The 16,154-nt window shown below is 39.3% G+C and overlaps 1 protein-coding gene and 1 pseudogene across 1 annotated transcript in view; both read right to left on the bottom strand.

Moving 5' to 3' along the window:
* LOC114650937 (E3 SUMO-protein ligase ZBED1-like) overlaps nucleotides 1–16,154 on the bottom strand; it is a 253,370-nt gene that overhangs the window by 130,831 nt on the left and 106,385 nt on the right. The gene's annotated exons all lie outside the window — the stretch shown is intronic.
* On the bottom strand, nucleotides 10,686–15,255 carry LOC127527570 (uncharacterized protein K02A2.6-like; annotated as a pseudogene).

Genomic DNA, 16,154 nt, shown 5'->3' with positions numbered 1-16,154 from the left:
GCTGTGTGGCTAATTCAGGGACTGGGACCTTTATTAAAGTCGAGGGTCAAATGAATTCTATCCAATATCAACAAATTCTTCAAGATAATGTTCAAGTATCAGTCACAAAGTTGAAGTTACGCAGGGGTTGGATATTCCAACAAGACAATGACCCAAAACACAGTTCGAAATCTACAAAGGCATTCATGCAGAGAGTGAAGTACAACGTTCTGGAATGGCCGTCACAGTCCCCTGACTTGAATATCATAGAAAATCTATGGGATGATTTGAAGCAGGCTGTCCATGCTCAGCAGCCATCAAATTTAACTGAACTGGAGAGATTTTGTATAGAAGAATGGTCAAAAATACCTCCATCCAGAATCCAGACACTCATCAAAAGCTATAGGAGGACAGCGTCTAGAGGCTGTTATATTTGAAAAGGAGGCTCAACTAAGTATTGATGTAATATATCTGTTGGGGTGCCCAAATTTATGCACCTGTCTAATTTTGTTATGATGCATATTGCATATTTTCTGTTAATCCAATAAACTTAATGTCACTGCTGAAGTACTACTGTTTCCATAAGGCAGGTCATATATTAAAAGGAAGTTGTTACTTTGAAAGCTCAGCCAATGAGAAACAAAAATCCAAAGAAGTAAGAGGGGTTCCCAAACATTTTCATATGACTGTATATATATATATAAATATATATTATAAAAGGAAATCCTGGGATGAGACTTTCTCTGAGATAATTTCAACTCCCAAGAGAGATAATTTCAGGTCCAGCAAGACAAGACTTTTTGCCAAGAGATTTTGTCCTGCCCTCCTCTCAAACATTTACAACCACGCATATGCCTATGGTCCAATCACTTCTCATTCGTGTGAATGATACTGCCAGACAAAGTTCCTATGCTCTCAGCTCCAAGCAGGGTCGGAAATAAAAGACAAAGAGTAGAAGACAAAGTAGAACATCGCAAAGAGGTTCAAAAACGTTGGCGCAATACACATACACATGCAGAGCAGGTTAGAGATTGTGAAAGTACTAAAATTTGAAAGTCTCAGAGAACTGATAGTAAAGATTGCATTAGCGCTAACAAATGGAAATTATTACTCGGTGAAATAATGGAACAGCGAAAAGAGATTGAATATATAGACATAGGTGATATGTCAGAAGTATGTAGATATTGTAAGGCTTTAAACTTTAAGTCAGAAACTTGTAGATCGTCTAATTTGTGTTTCCATCAGGGAAAAGTAGTGTTTCTTCCCAATGAAGAGGCCTATCCGCGAGAATTAAAAAATGTGTTGTTTGGCGAAAGTGAAATCCACAAATGTGAGCAGCAAAGACGTAAAGTGGCTGGCGCATAGCGCAGGCTGGGGAGTTGGTGAGCGAAGCCCCCTGGTGTGTATATATATATATATATATATATATATACTGTATATACCATAGATATAAATTTTCTTTTAAATAAAATGCACTATTGCATTTCATTCTAATTTATGCACCCAATGACACTTTATCTTGAGCATATTTCTTCCCACCTTTTGCTGTTATTATCATGATCGTATTAATTCCAGGTTAAGTACAAATAGGCCCCACTGTGAATGGTACTATATAATAGAACGATGAGCAGATTATCTCATTCGTTTATTATTAATATTTTTATTTTATTAATTTTCATTGTAATCATTCCATACAAACAGATCAATTTATAACCCAACAAATTTGAAGACAAATCAAACCCCACCCCTGAGAAGGAGAGCTTTTTAATAAGGCAGCATTAAACAAAAGAAAGGGAGAAGTAAATATCTATGTAAATAAGAGATGGAGAAGGGAGTTAAATGCGGTAATAGTTATTTCTCTTATTCTAAAATAATACTGATTAAATCCTGCCATGTTTTGAAAAAATTTTGTACAGATCCTCTAACTGAAAATTTGATTTTTTCCAATTTCAAATAATATAAAACATCGGTTTCCCACTGACTTATCAGAGGAGAGTTAGGGTTCTTCCAATTTAACAAAATAAGTCTGCGTGCCAAAAGTGTAGCGAATGCAATCACAGTTTGCTTGTCCTTCTCCAATTCAAGTCCATCTGGAAGAACACCGAACACAGCTGTTAATGGGTTAGGTGGGATTGTGATACCAAGGCTGTCTGAGAGGCACTTAAAAATTTTTGTCCAAAATGATGTTAGTTTGGTGCAGGCCCAAAACATGTGACCCAGTGAGGCAGGAGCTTGGTTGCAGCGCTCGCAGGTTGGATCCTGCCCTGGAAACATTTTGGACAGTTTTAAGCGAGACAGATGGGCTCGATATATAATTTTTAGTTGAATAATTCTATGCTTTGCGCATATAGAACTCGAGTGAATTCTCTGCTTTGCTACCTTCCACTCCTTTTCTGATATATTGATTAAGAGATCTTCTTCCCAATGTCCTCTTGGATCTTTGAAAGGTAGGGAATCTAATAAGATTTTATATATTGCAGAAATAGTGTTTGTTTCCTCGAAATTGAGCAGTATTTTTTCCAGCATTGTGGAGGGTGCAAGGTGGGGGAAATCGGGCAATTTCTGTTTAACAAAATTTCTAATTTGAAGATAGTAAAAGAAATGTGTAGCTGGGAGGTTGAATTTTGAACGTAATTGTTCAAAAGATGCAAATATGTTGTCTATATAAAGATCTCTGAGCATTTTAATCCCAAAACTTTTCCAGGTATTAAAAACCGGATATACTTGCGAAGGTTGAAAGAGGTGGTTCTCTTGCAGAGGTGCCACTGATAAAAGATTTTCCATCTTAAAATGCTTCCTAATTTGGCTCCATATTCTGAGTGAGTAAAGCACAATTGGGTTATTAGTATATTTGCGATAACTTTCATTTATTGGAGAGCAGAGCAGGGAATATAAAGAAGTACTACAGGATTTTACTTCTATTGCGGACCAAGCCTGTGTATGTTCATTTATTTGTGTCCAGGTTTTTATGGCTTGTATGTTTGCTGCCCAGTAATAAAACTGAAAATTAGGTAAAGCCATGCCACCTTCTGCCTGAGGTATTTGTAGTGTCGCTCTTCGGATACGTGGGTGTTTTGAGTTCCAAATGAATGAGGTTATTATTGAATCTAACTGTTTAAAAAACGATTTATTGATATATATTGGAATGTTTTGAAATAAAAAGAGAAGTTTAGGAAGGATATTCATCTTAACAATTTTAATTCTTCCGGCTAGAGTGAGATGAAGGGTTGACCATCTATGCAAGTCTTGCTTAATTTTTTCCATACAGACGCCAAAATTTTGTTGATAAAGAGCTTTATGTTTACTTGTGATATTTACCCCTAGGTATTTAAACTGATCTGCTATGGTAAAAGGTAGGGTGTCTAATTTAATATTATATGCTTGTGAATTCACTGGAAAGAGTATACTTTTATTCAGATTAATTCTAAGACCAGATATCTTTTGAAATTCTGTTAGTGCTGTTAGAACAGCGGGGACAGTGTTTTCTGGGTCTGATATATATAAGACCATATCATCTGCATATAGAGAAATTTTCTGTTCCAGTCCTTCTCTGACAATCCCCTTTATCTGATAAGAATTTCGGCAGTGAACCGCCAGTGGTTCAATAGCGATTGCAAACAACAGTGGCGACAAGGGACATCCTTGTCTGGTACCACATTCTAGTTTAAAGTAGTCTGAGCAAATGTTATTAATACAAACTGAAGCTTCTGGATTGGTATACAGTAGTTTGATCCAAGCACAAATATTCGGGCCAAACCCAAATTTCTCCAATGCAGTGAAAAGGTAATTCCATTCAATCATATCAAATGCTTTTTCTGCGTCTAATGATAGTAATATCTCTGGGGTGTTTGATTTTGCTGGTGAATATATAACATTAAACAAGCGTCGGAGATTTGAAGATAGATGTCGGCCTTTAATAAATCCAGTTTGATCTTGTGATATTACCGAGGGCAGCACTTTCTCCATCCTTCTAGCTAGGATTTTTGAGAGTATCTTAACATCATTATTCAGGAGTGAAATTGGTCTGTATGATGCACATTGTAACAAATCCTTATTTTGTTTAGGAAAGACGGTGATTAATGCTTGTCGAAATGTTTGAGGTAGTATTTGGTTGTCTCTAGCTTCTGTAAATGTTACCAATAAGAGTGGAGCTAGCTGAGTGGAGAATTTCTTATAAAATTCTACGGGGTAACCATCAGGGCCTGATGATTTCCTGCTTTGTAGTGACTTTATAGCGTCTAGTAATTCTGTTAGCGTTAGAGGTCTATCCAGTTCCTCAGCACTTAAAGCATCTATTTGTGGTATCTCTGAAGTATCCAGAAATGCATTAGATTGTGTGTTGTCTTCTTTGGGCTCAGTAGAATATAAAGACTTATAGTAATCTCTAAATGTGTGCATTATTTTATTATGGTCGATGATTTCTTCTCCATTCTTGTTGGTGATTACTGGTATTGCATTGCGAACTTCTTGTTTATGAATTTGTTGAGCTAAAAGCTTATTAGCTTTTTCTCCGTGTTCATAGTAATGCTGTCTAGACTTATAAATAAGTTGTTCAGTTTCTTTAGTTGTTAAGATGTTAAGTTCTGTATGCAGGGCCTGCCTTTTCCTGTGGAGAACTTCATTTGGACGCCTGGCTTGTTCTTCATCTATTCTAGTAATTTCATTTCTTAGCTCTGACACTTTCTTGGTTTCTATTTTATTTCTCTGGGAAAGATATGAAATAATCTGTCCTCTTAAGAAGGCCTTTAGAGTTTCCCAGAGTGTTCCTGCAGAAACCTCTGTGGACGTGTTTGTCTCTAGGAAGAAGCTGATTTGTTTGGATATAAATTCTGTGCAGTTCTCGTCTGCCAATAAAAGAGGGTTAAGACGCCATCTACGAGGTGAGTGTGAGGGGCTTAATGATTTTAGCTCCAAGACTAGAGGGGCATGGTCAGAGATAACAATTGTGTCATATTTGCATGATTTAATTGTAGGCAGGAAATTATTATCTATAAAAAAATAATCAATTCTTGAGTAGCTATAATGCACTGGTGAGTAGAACGAATATGTTCTTGAGTTTGGGTTAAGAAACCTCCAGGGGTCTGATAAGTTGTGATCATTCAAAAACTGTTTAATTATCTTTACAATATTAGATGTCGTCCCCCCTGTCACAGGAGTCCTATCTAAGAGTGGATTTAAAACACAATTAAAGTCCCCAGCCATTATAATTTTATGAGTGTTAACATTGGGAATGGATGCAAATAGATTTTGCATGAATTCCTTATCATCAACATTGGGTGCATAAACATTTATCAAAATCATTTTACTGTTATATAAGTTGCCCATGGCCATCACATATCTCCCTTCAGGGTCCGACACTACATCTGATGCTACAAATGGAACTGTTCTATGTATGAGAATTCCCACCCCTCTAGTTTTCTTTATAAAGCTAGAATGGAACATTTGGCCAGTCCAGTCTTTTTGTAATCTGAACTGATCCTTGGTTAGTAATTGGGTCTCCTGTAGAAATACTATTTTAGCGTTTAAGCCTGTTAGGTGAGAGCATACTTTCTTTCTCTTTAATTCGTGATTCAGGCCTTTAACATTCCAGCTCACAAAGTTAACTGTCTCATCATGGAGACATTGATTCTGAGTTTTTAATATCATTTTATAGTTTTAATTGGTAATATGGCAGTTTTAATCTTAGTTTCAAGATTCCCCATGAGTTATTGCATTTTAGCCTATTGTTGAATTGATATTTATAATTATAAGAGTTACAAGAATAGATTAGATATAACCTGCTCTCCTTCTCTCCCCCCTTTATCCCCCCACCCCCCCCATTTTGCCTCCCCACATGAGGCTAGATCCCACTTCGCAATGTTCCAGTCCTCTGACATACGAAGAGACAGAGCACGTCCAAAACAAAACAAACACCACCCCGCAGCGGCGTTACAGAATTAAAACAGAGATATCTTTTGCAGTTAAATTCTTAATACTATCTGCCGAAGATGTTCTCATTAACAATATTTAAGCTTGAAATAATCTTCAGCGCTTTTAAGTTAAGATATTAAGATTAAAAAAAAAAATAAAGAAAAAATAAAGAAAACAACCCTGGGAATGATTTTAAAAACTAGTCTAGGATCAACCTGGTAATTCCTACTGTAATAGTATAATGGTAATAGTATAAATAGTAGAAAAAGCAATAAACCAAGGGTATGAAGTTAAACAGTCTACTTTAAGGTATAGTAAAATAAAAAAAAAGAAGAAAAAAAACGAATCCTACTTTAATTACTTCCACATTTTCACACTCACGTCTATAACTCTATAACTCTGATTAAAACATAAACATATAAAGTCCAGATAAAGAAAAGGAAAAAAAAAGGGATGTATAATTATAATACCAGTCTCTTTAAACATGGATCCAGAGAGCAGATCATAGGTCCTTCCCGTGCCTTGATAGAATACGGCTCCTTATTAACTTTCAAAAAAGTGTCGGAAACAGCTTCTTTAGTTCCTTTTCAGCTTCTTCTTTGCTTAGGAAAATATAATGTTGATCTTGAACTTCCACTTTCAGTTTGGCGGGATACAAGAGGCTGTATTTGATATCGGCTTTCCGTAGCAACTTTTTAATGTCGATGTTGGATCTGCGTTTTGCAGCTGTTGATGGTGAGAAGTCGGGAAAAATATGAATAAGATTATTTTCGAATATAATCTCTTGCTTGCGTCTGAGAAGTGCCATCACATCAAGCTTACATCGTAGTCGCTCGAAGCGGACAATAAAAGACCTAGGTTTAAAGGCGCTTGGTATGCTTGTGCGATAAGCCGTGGCTATCTCAATGTCGAGTTTAAAGTCATCTCCAATTATTTTAGACAGTAATTCTACTGCAAATTTCACTGGGCTTGAGCTTGAGCTTTCTCGTTTCTCAGGTATACCCTCAATTCTTATATTATTTCTTCTGCACCCATCCTCCAGGGCTGCAAGTCTGTCTCCAAGTTTTTTGCATTTGAAGTTCGCAGCTGTGGCTTTTTCATCGGCGTTAGATGCCAGTTGTTCCGCTGTTTCAACTCGAGCCGTGAGTCCCTGCTTAACGTCTTCCAGCTGATCTGAAACGTCATTAATATGGTCATCAAGCATTTTCAGTTTGGAATTAGTTTCTTCGATGTGTTCCACTAATTTCTCCAACATGCCTTTAAAGTTCACGTCAAAACGTTTAAACAGACACGTTTCCTTATCTTTGTTATCCTTCTTGAGCTCAATGGTCACCTTCTTAAGATCATTCATATTATCTTTCTTAAGCTCATTCTTAAGCTTATTCATGGCCGTAACCATGGCAGTGGCCAGTGTAGCGATCATCTCTTTCAGTTCGGACAGTTCGCTTCGGCTTTCGTGCTCTGCGAGTAGAAATGCAGCTCCTGTTACAGCAGGCGCTGCAGGCTCGCGATGAGTAGATGAGAGCACATCCTGCAGGGCCCTTTCTAGTTTCGAGTGATCCTCAGAAATCGGCGATCCATCGCGACCTGTATCACTTGCACCTTCGCTCCCATTTTCACTCTCGACTGGAGACGATACAATAGAGCGGGGTCCCAGGAAATCTGCGCATTCGTCTGCCTGTTCCAGGTCAGTCTCCGTGAGGCCATACCTTGCACTTTCACTCAGGCCGGAAGTCTGTTCAGACTTTGATACAGCTTTAAGTTTCTTTTCCGGTTCTTTCTGACTTTTCTTCTTGTTACTCATGCTTGTATATTGTAGTGGAAGTTCCTTGGTCGGGTTAAATACAGGATACCTCTAAATAATATGAAACACGTGGGAAAATAAAGCCGCTGCTAGCGGAGCTCTGCTTCAGACGTCCATCTCCTATAAACGGACGAAACATTCGTTTATTAAAGCAGTGTCAGTGTAATTTTACTGCCATTGAGTGTTCCTTTAATGGCTGACTGTTAACAGCCTCACAGCTCCACAAAGAACACTGGAGCAAGTCGATACCCCTGTGGGCTTTTCTCTGGACCCTCCAGTTTTTTCCCACTGCCGTGTGTGTTGTATTGAATGGCGATTTCAGAGTGGCCTAAAGTGTGTGAGTAAATCGGGCCCTGAGATACTGTAGAATGTGCATGCTGCCAGGATTGACTCTCATCCCACGTAATCCTGACAAATTGGGAATGGAAGCTACATGGCTAATTCTGTTAAAACTAGTACTTTTTAATACCCTTTGTGATGACATATACAGTACTGCCAAAAACACACTATCAAATACGGATTAATTGATTGCTTGCTTGAAGGTTATTTAATACCCCAAACTTCATTACTCTCATTCCGCAGATATTTATTGCATTCTCCCATGCCTTTCTCTTCTAAAATTGTTAGTAATTTTGTACAGCACTGTGTGACAGCAAGTGGTATTCAAGGCACTATAAAAATACTGAGTGGCTCAAGTCCTGCGTTTTGGCTCTAACTTAATTATTTTCAGTCTGCAGCTAAGCAAGTGCTAACCTTTTTGCTTGATCTTTGTAATGTTGTGCAGAATTAAATGCATTTTATCACTTCCACAGATTCCATTACTTCCGACCATTAATGCTTTAATCCATTATCGTCTCAATATTATTTCAGAGTACGCTGGATCACAATGTAATATGGAAAGCACTATAAAATTATTGATGGGATTATACCTTTCCTGACGCCAAGTCTATTTCTTCCATTATTCACATCCATTATTTGTGTCTTTACCTTTGAAACATTGGGGACTTATAAAGCACATTATCCAAAATATGAAAGGCACTACATAAAACATCCATTCTTATTTTACCCCACTTATAAAGATTAAGAACATGGGGAGCCAGTAACAAGGGTGGCAACACAGCACACAAGTCTTTACTGAGAAGACTCACACCGCCAACTAATCTTTTGAGGTGCAGAAGAAAATCAGAATAAAACAGAAAATGGGGAGAAAGCCAGAATAGCCATCTTTGCATAGGTAGTGCCCAGAGCGGGAGTCAAAGCTTGGACTCTGAAGGTGTGATGAAGCAGCACTAAGTTTCTGAAGTTACACACACACTCTGCAATAAACATTACAATATAAAGCAATAAAATATGTTAGCGTGGCGCCTGTGTGTTTGCCCTGCGATGAATTTGGCTCCCTGTGCAGGGACTGTTCTTGCCTTGTGACCCTGCTCAGTATAAAATGGGCTTAGAAAATAGTATGGTATGGTAAAATAGCTATACTATACTATACTATACTATACTATACTATACTATACTATACTATACTATACTATACTAGTGCTGCATCCATAGAGCACAATCTGCTTGTTTATTCTTTAAGCCCAGCTTTGTTTCTCAAGCCACCGACATGAGGTTTGGCACACAGGTACTTCACACTCTACATAAGGTTTTTAAATATAATCCAATTGGAAATGACGCTCAGGGTCAGAGTCAGTAGCAAGCAATGCTACATTGTAGTCTATTGACAAAAAAAAATATCTTATGCGGTGTGATAGCTAACACACTTTCCATCAATAAATCTGTGTTAATTTCTTGCCTATAACTTCTGACTTTTTCTTTAATCAAGCAGTTCCCTCAAAATTTTTTTTGTCATGGCCCACCACAGAGTTCTAAAAATATTGATACAGTATCCCTGCATGGAGTTTGCTTGTGCTCTCCGTGTCCATGTGGGTTTCCTTTAGGTGCTCCGGTTTCTTCCCATAATCTAAAGGCATGCAGGTTGGGTGACTTGGTGTTGTTAAATTGGCCCGTGTGTGTGTGTGTGTGTGTGTTTGTTCATCTTACAGTGGATTGGGACCCTGTCCAGCAATTGCTCCTGTCTTGCATTTAATTCTTGCTGAAATAAGCTGCAGCTGCTCCAGGGCCCTGCTCAGGATAAGTGGATTGGAAAATGGAAGGTGGATGGATGGACTATTGCAATAAACTAACAACAGTTAAGTGTACTAAATGCAATAAGTTTAAACGTCACACAAGTTGGTAATAAATAACTTACCTTTCCACTTTACCACATTTGGAATAGCAGGTAAGTCAGCTTGTACATATAAAGAGCTACATTTCTACCTACTTATTTGGCTGATGCCTTCTTCCAAGGCAATTTACAACATTTATGATACAATTGGTTCCATTTCTTTTGAATTGCTCAGGGTCACACAGTGTTATTAGCAGGAGCTGAACCCACAACCTCAGTGGCTGAAGTCTAAAGTCTTAACCACTGCACCACACAAATGGACTCTTACCTTAATTTTGGTGCTTTCAGCTTTTAAACAGGTACAGAGTTAATATAATTTCTAAACCATTGCTTAAGTACTGCTTAATGCTTATTGTTTAAGCAATTCTATCATCTGGATAAAGGCAGCCTAATTTATTTAATTTTGTGGGATTGGGAGGGTCGTGACAAGTACTGACCTCATTACTTAATGCTTTCGCGTATACTTTCGCATTGGTGTTATTTGCTTTGGTCCGATATTGGTGATGATGATGGCGATGATTATTAAATGAACGGAATCCGCACATCCCTCGAGCAGACACTCTGCCCCATGCATTCTCACGACTCGTTATCTCGCGGACACGACTTATTTTCCTCGGGTCTTGTTTACTTTCTCACGGTCAAAGTCGCGCCCGCGAGTTAAATCGGTCGTGGGAAGAAGATTAGCGAGTTGTGCCAACAGATTAAAAGTCGTGCGAACGCAACTGGCGCTGTTCTCCCACGTCAAATCCCTACGTAGCAATCTTAAAGCAATCCTAAGGAAAGAGAAAGTGAGAGAAAAAAAAAAAGAAAAATGAACACGAGCAAGTGGCGTACTGCTTTACTGGAAGCGCATAAGCTTGCGATGCTCCGTTTTCTTGATTGGGAATACGCAGGGCTACGGTTTGGAAAATGAAGCTGATCAAGGCAGCAGCGAGTGTGTTTAGAAGATTCACTCGACTCAGAAGCAGTGCACGAGCGAAACACCCGTGTGCATGCGTGCGTGTGTAAGTGTGAGTGCGCGAGTACCTGCATGAGTAATGAGTTTGCATTTTACTTTATCATGTAATGGATGGAAGCAAAATGAATGGGAGAGGTTAGGTACCGTGATTATGAAACTTTAGTCCCGTCCAGATCAGAGGCGTCGCTAGGGTTTTCAGCGGTTGGGGACAACTGTTTGCCAAAATGCAACGGGGAACATCAATTCGGCGCCCCCTGGATACTGCGTCCGGGGACAGATGTCCCCCTTTGCACCCCCAATGAGCTACGCCACTGGTCCAAATCGCTCATGTCAGTAACTTAATAAGCACTGCGCGTTCACGTCTCAGAAAATATTACGGAGCCTTTTCCCTTTTATAAAAAAGTCCATAACGTATAACCCCAGGTTAAACCAGACTCAAGCAAATCGACAGATCAGTAAATTCTGTTTTTTGAGCGATTCTGCACTAAAATGTACAGAGGTCCTCCGGTAATAATTACTATACCCAGGCATATAAAAGTAACCCCGTCCGATAGGGCTGAAGACCTCGGATTTAAGTTCTTTATTACATATTCCCTCAACTCTCTTAGATTTTCTAGTTTATTATTATTAATACCTACTTGCTGCATGGCAGCATGACGTTTAATCAATTCCACTATATTCTTCTGTTATTTACTTAAATATAATTTACTGTTTATGATATGCATTTGAAAGTTATTTTATTTTCCGTTAATTTTTTTAAGTTTATTCTTCTTAACTTCTTAAGGAGCCATGTAACAATGCAGTGTGTCATAAAATAATGATGGATTCGTTGGAGTGAATCTGAGGAGCACAATTAGAACAATTGAACTGAAATGATAGCGTAAAGTTAAAAACATGAATGGGAGATTACTTTGAACTTTTACGTAACAATCACTGTAAAATAAACGGTATATTTTAACAGTAAACAAAATGTAACACAGCTCAGTGTTTAAAAACAGACACGTGTATATTACAATTTTAAGCAGTGTTTCATGTGCCAGTACCACTTGTTACAATTTGCAGGAACCGTTTGAGGATAATCGTATTGCTATAGAATAACGATGGCGCTGTCTTAAAACTGAATATGACATTTAATACGAAACTACTGCAGTATCCATCTTTTCTCCTCATCTAACAGTATAAACGGTAGGGTGACCTTTTGATTCTGACCATTGTTTAACGGTAAATGCCAGTCAGAAGTTATCTATTTCCATATCAGTTCAAAACAACGAAATAAAAGACGCCTGTATACAACTGAAAAGTTTGAGTAATCACAATGCGCTTCGAATTGCAAAAGATGGGACTAACGAAGTCAAGAGCATCTCAAAGAATATGTAATATTAAATAGACATTATCTATCTATCTATCTATCTATCTATCTATCTATCTATCTATCTATCTATCTATCTATCGACTTGGATAATTTATCCTTATTTCAGGTTCACGATGGCAGCACCACCGTGCGCAGAGCAAACCTCGGTCCTGGACGGAGCGCCAACCACTTCTACGAATAGCTATTATTATTATTATTATTATTATTATTATTATTATTATTATTATTATTATTCACTAAAGCAGAGTTCTTAGAAACTTGGATTTGAATTTCGTTCCCGAGCACTGCCAATAATAATTCTCTACATTTCTATAGCGCTTTTCTCACTGCTCGAAGCGCTCTCCACGCAGGTTTCAATGCGGTTTTGTTCAGGTTCTCTGCTGGCCCGTTCGCTTTCTTATCACTTGTCTATTGCGTTTATCGATGTGCTGTTCGTGAGCGCGCTCTGCGATGAGTTGGCACCCCGTCCAGGGTTTGTTCATGCCGAGAGAGGCACCTACTCGAAAGCGACCTTGCACTTAGATTTATCCGGTTTAGGAACTGTCGGGTAAATATATAAAATAGTTGATTAAGCTTACTTGCACTGAGCTGCGCCGTCCGTTTTTCGGAATGTAGTCGCTTCACTGCACGAATTCAAATGCTAAAAATCGTACCAGATACGAGTTGAGCTCTGATTTCTTGGTCACTGCCTCTTCAGGTCTGCCTCTCTCTTTGTCCCCACCCCTTCTTCATTGTAGACACTTCATCACTTTTTTATGAAACCCTACTCTTTCTCTCACACTAGTATAACTTCTTATTATAGAAATGTTTTCTATATACTATAACATCGATTTACGACACACAGACGTTGATAATGATTCTTAAATATAGTTTTTAATAACTGTAAAATCGTGTCAGTTTCTCATTAGGTTCTCTCAGTAAAAGACCAAAATACCTTTTTTTAAGAACTTCCTTTTTCCTTCTAAAATCCCACCCACTAATATTCTACAGGAAATTACCAACAACAGGAATGTCAATCAACATCAATATAAATTTAACTTGTTACTGAACATACAAATTCACAATACACTCCGTTTTGGCCTAACAAGAGCTCTACAGGGCCTTAGTGACACCATAGGCTGCAGGGTCTTAACATCCACAGGTTTACCAGTTTCAGGGGTTGGTGTCACTACTGTATCATTATCTGCAGTAGATTCAGAAGAAGTTGGTATTTCTGGGCTACCAGGAGGCTGCTGAACAGCGGTAGCTGGCTGCTGCATTGACTCTGCTTTGGGCACTTGCCCTTCATCCATCATCTGCTCTCGAAGCTGATCAACATGGCGACGGCAAATGTGTCCATCTTCTGTTTGCACACGGTAAGACACAGGGCCAGTTGCCTCTTACACTACTGCTGGCATCCATCGTGGTTCTCCTACAAAATTGCATGCATATACTGTCTGTAAGGGTTGAAATTGCCTAAACTCACCCCCATGCTTTTGTGCTAGTTCCTCTTTCTTCTTATGCATGTCAGCTTGAAAGTCTGAGTGAAGGCGATCAAGTGCAGTGGTCAGTCGTCTTTTCATTAGCAATTCTGCAGGACTCTTCCCTGTGGAGTGGTGTGCTGAGATAGCAAAAATCTTGCAAGGTGTGTTTACCAATTACCAGCTATGATTCTCCATAGAGCAGTGGTTCTCAAACTGTGGGGTGGGCCCCCCTAGGGGGACGCGAAGTAACAAAAAGGGGGGCGTGAAGATGTGAAAAAAAGAAAACAAGAATCGAAAATATGAAAAATACATCTATTGAAACCGAAACAAATTAACTTAAACAACATTCTGATACTAGAAAAATAAATATAGAGTTAGATAAATGTCGATAAAAGTAGGTATAATAAAATATGCATCTATGATATATCATGAATTAAAAAAGAACAAATTGTTATTAGTGGGCTTCTTTCAAAAAAACGTTAGGGGGGCGCGATTAAAACTGTTATGAAAACTCAGGTTGCAAATACTTAAAGGTTGAGAAACGCTGCTGTATAGCATCCTTTGCTGTCTGTACCATTCACTCTGCTTGCCCATTTGAGAACAAATGATAGGGGGCCGTTGTCACATGCCGTATCCCGTTTCTTTCTGTGAACTCTTTGAATTCAGCAGATGTAAATACCGCACCGTTGTCTGAGACTATAATATCTGGGAATCCATGTGGAGCAAAGATAAGGCTCAAAGTGTCAATAGCAGCATTTGCAGATATGGAGCGTAGAAGAGACACCTCCAGCCACTTGGAATGGGAATCTACCAAAATAAAGAAGGCCTTTCCTTGAAATGGTCCAGCAAAATCAATGTGGATCTGAGACCAAGCCTTAGCTGGCTATTCCCAGGGGTGAAGTGATGCCCTTGATGGTGCATGCCATGACTGTTGACGTGTTGTACAACACTTTACAGCTTTCTCTATTTGTCCGTCTATTCCTGCACACCATACATAACTTCTATCCAGAGCCTTCATGTGGACTATGCCAGGGTGGGAGTCATGAAGTAGTTTAAGTACATCCTCCCATGCTAGAACAGGTACAACAACACGGCTACCCCATAAAGCATAACCCTTGTGAGTTGAGAGTTCATTACGTCTATTGGCAAAGGGTATGAAATTATTACCTGGGACTTCATGGGGCCAGCCATGCAAAAGCCAGTGCAGCACACCAGACGGAACTGGATCCTTCTGAGCAAGTGCAGCAGTTTGGTTAGCATTAGGTGCATTAGGCACAGACTCCAAGAGCAGGACCTCAAGAGGAGGTGGTGTATCAGCCACAGGATGTGCTATAGGTAAGCGGCTCAAGGCATCGTGGTTGTCAACTCTATTCCTGGTCTGTAGCACAACTGATAGTTGTATGCACCCAACAAGAGACTCCAGTGAAGCATACGAGGTGACAAGATCTGTGGCATGGGTTTAGAATGATGGAGGAGACCAAGGAGCGGCTTGTGGTCTGTGCAAATCATAAACTGACGCCCCTGCAAGAACTGATTAATTTTTTTATACCAAAAATAACATCAAGAGCCTCCTTATCTATCCATCCATCCATCCATTATCCAACCCACTATAACCTGACTACAGGGTCACGGGGGTCTGCTGGAGCCAATCCCAGCCAACACAGCGTGCAAGGCAGGAAACCAACCCCGGGCAGGGCACCAGCCCACCACAGGGTGCGCACACACACAAACACACACCCACACACACTAGGGACAATTTAGGATCGCCAATGCACCTAACCTGCATGTCTTTGGACTGTGGGAGGAAACCAGAGTACCCGGAGGAAACCCACGCAGACACGGGGAGAACATGCAAACTCCACGCAGGTAGGACTGGGGAAGCGAACTCAGGTCTCCTAACTGCGAGGCAGCAGCGCTACCCACTGCGCCACCTTGCCCTCCTCCTTATCTATTTCAGCATAATTGCGTTCAGTGGCCGACAGTGTCCGAGAAGCAAAACTAATTGGGCACTTCATACCATCAGGCTCTACATGGCTCAGTAGAGCTCCAAGGCCATAAGGAGAGGCATCACATACCAATACAAGAGGCTTCTTAACATCATAGTGCACAAGCAGTCCATCTGCTTTGAGTACATTGAAAAAAGTATAACATTAATGTTGTTCATTCAATGTAAATTTTCTTTTTCAAGCAACTTAAGATTAGTCATTTAATGTTGCAGCTTGAAATATTTGGTTTCAGATCTCAATCAAAGTAAAAAAATTTGTTTGTACCAAAGTAAGTTATGATGGAGGGAATAAACATAAAAATCCTATTTCAGTTCACCTAATATTTTAGGTTGTTCGTGTGCTGTGTGGGATGGTCCATTTGTATATTCTTCCGATAGAACTTTCCAGCATGTTGGCTTTCCAACTGCCAAAAAAGAAGAACACTTTCCCGAG

This window comes from Erpetoichthys calabaricus, chromosome 4, assembly GCF_900747795.2.
Source record: "Erpetoichthys calabaricus chromosome 4, fErpCal1.3, whole genome shotgun sequence".
NCBI lineage: Eukaryota > Metazoa > Chordata > Cladistia > Polypteriformes > Polypteridae > Erpetoichthys > Erpetoichthys calabaricus.
Note: the sequence above shows the minus strand (reverse complement) of the source record. Positions and strands in the feature narration are given on the sequence as shown.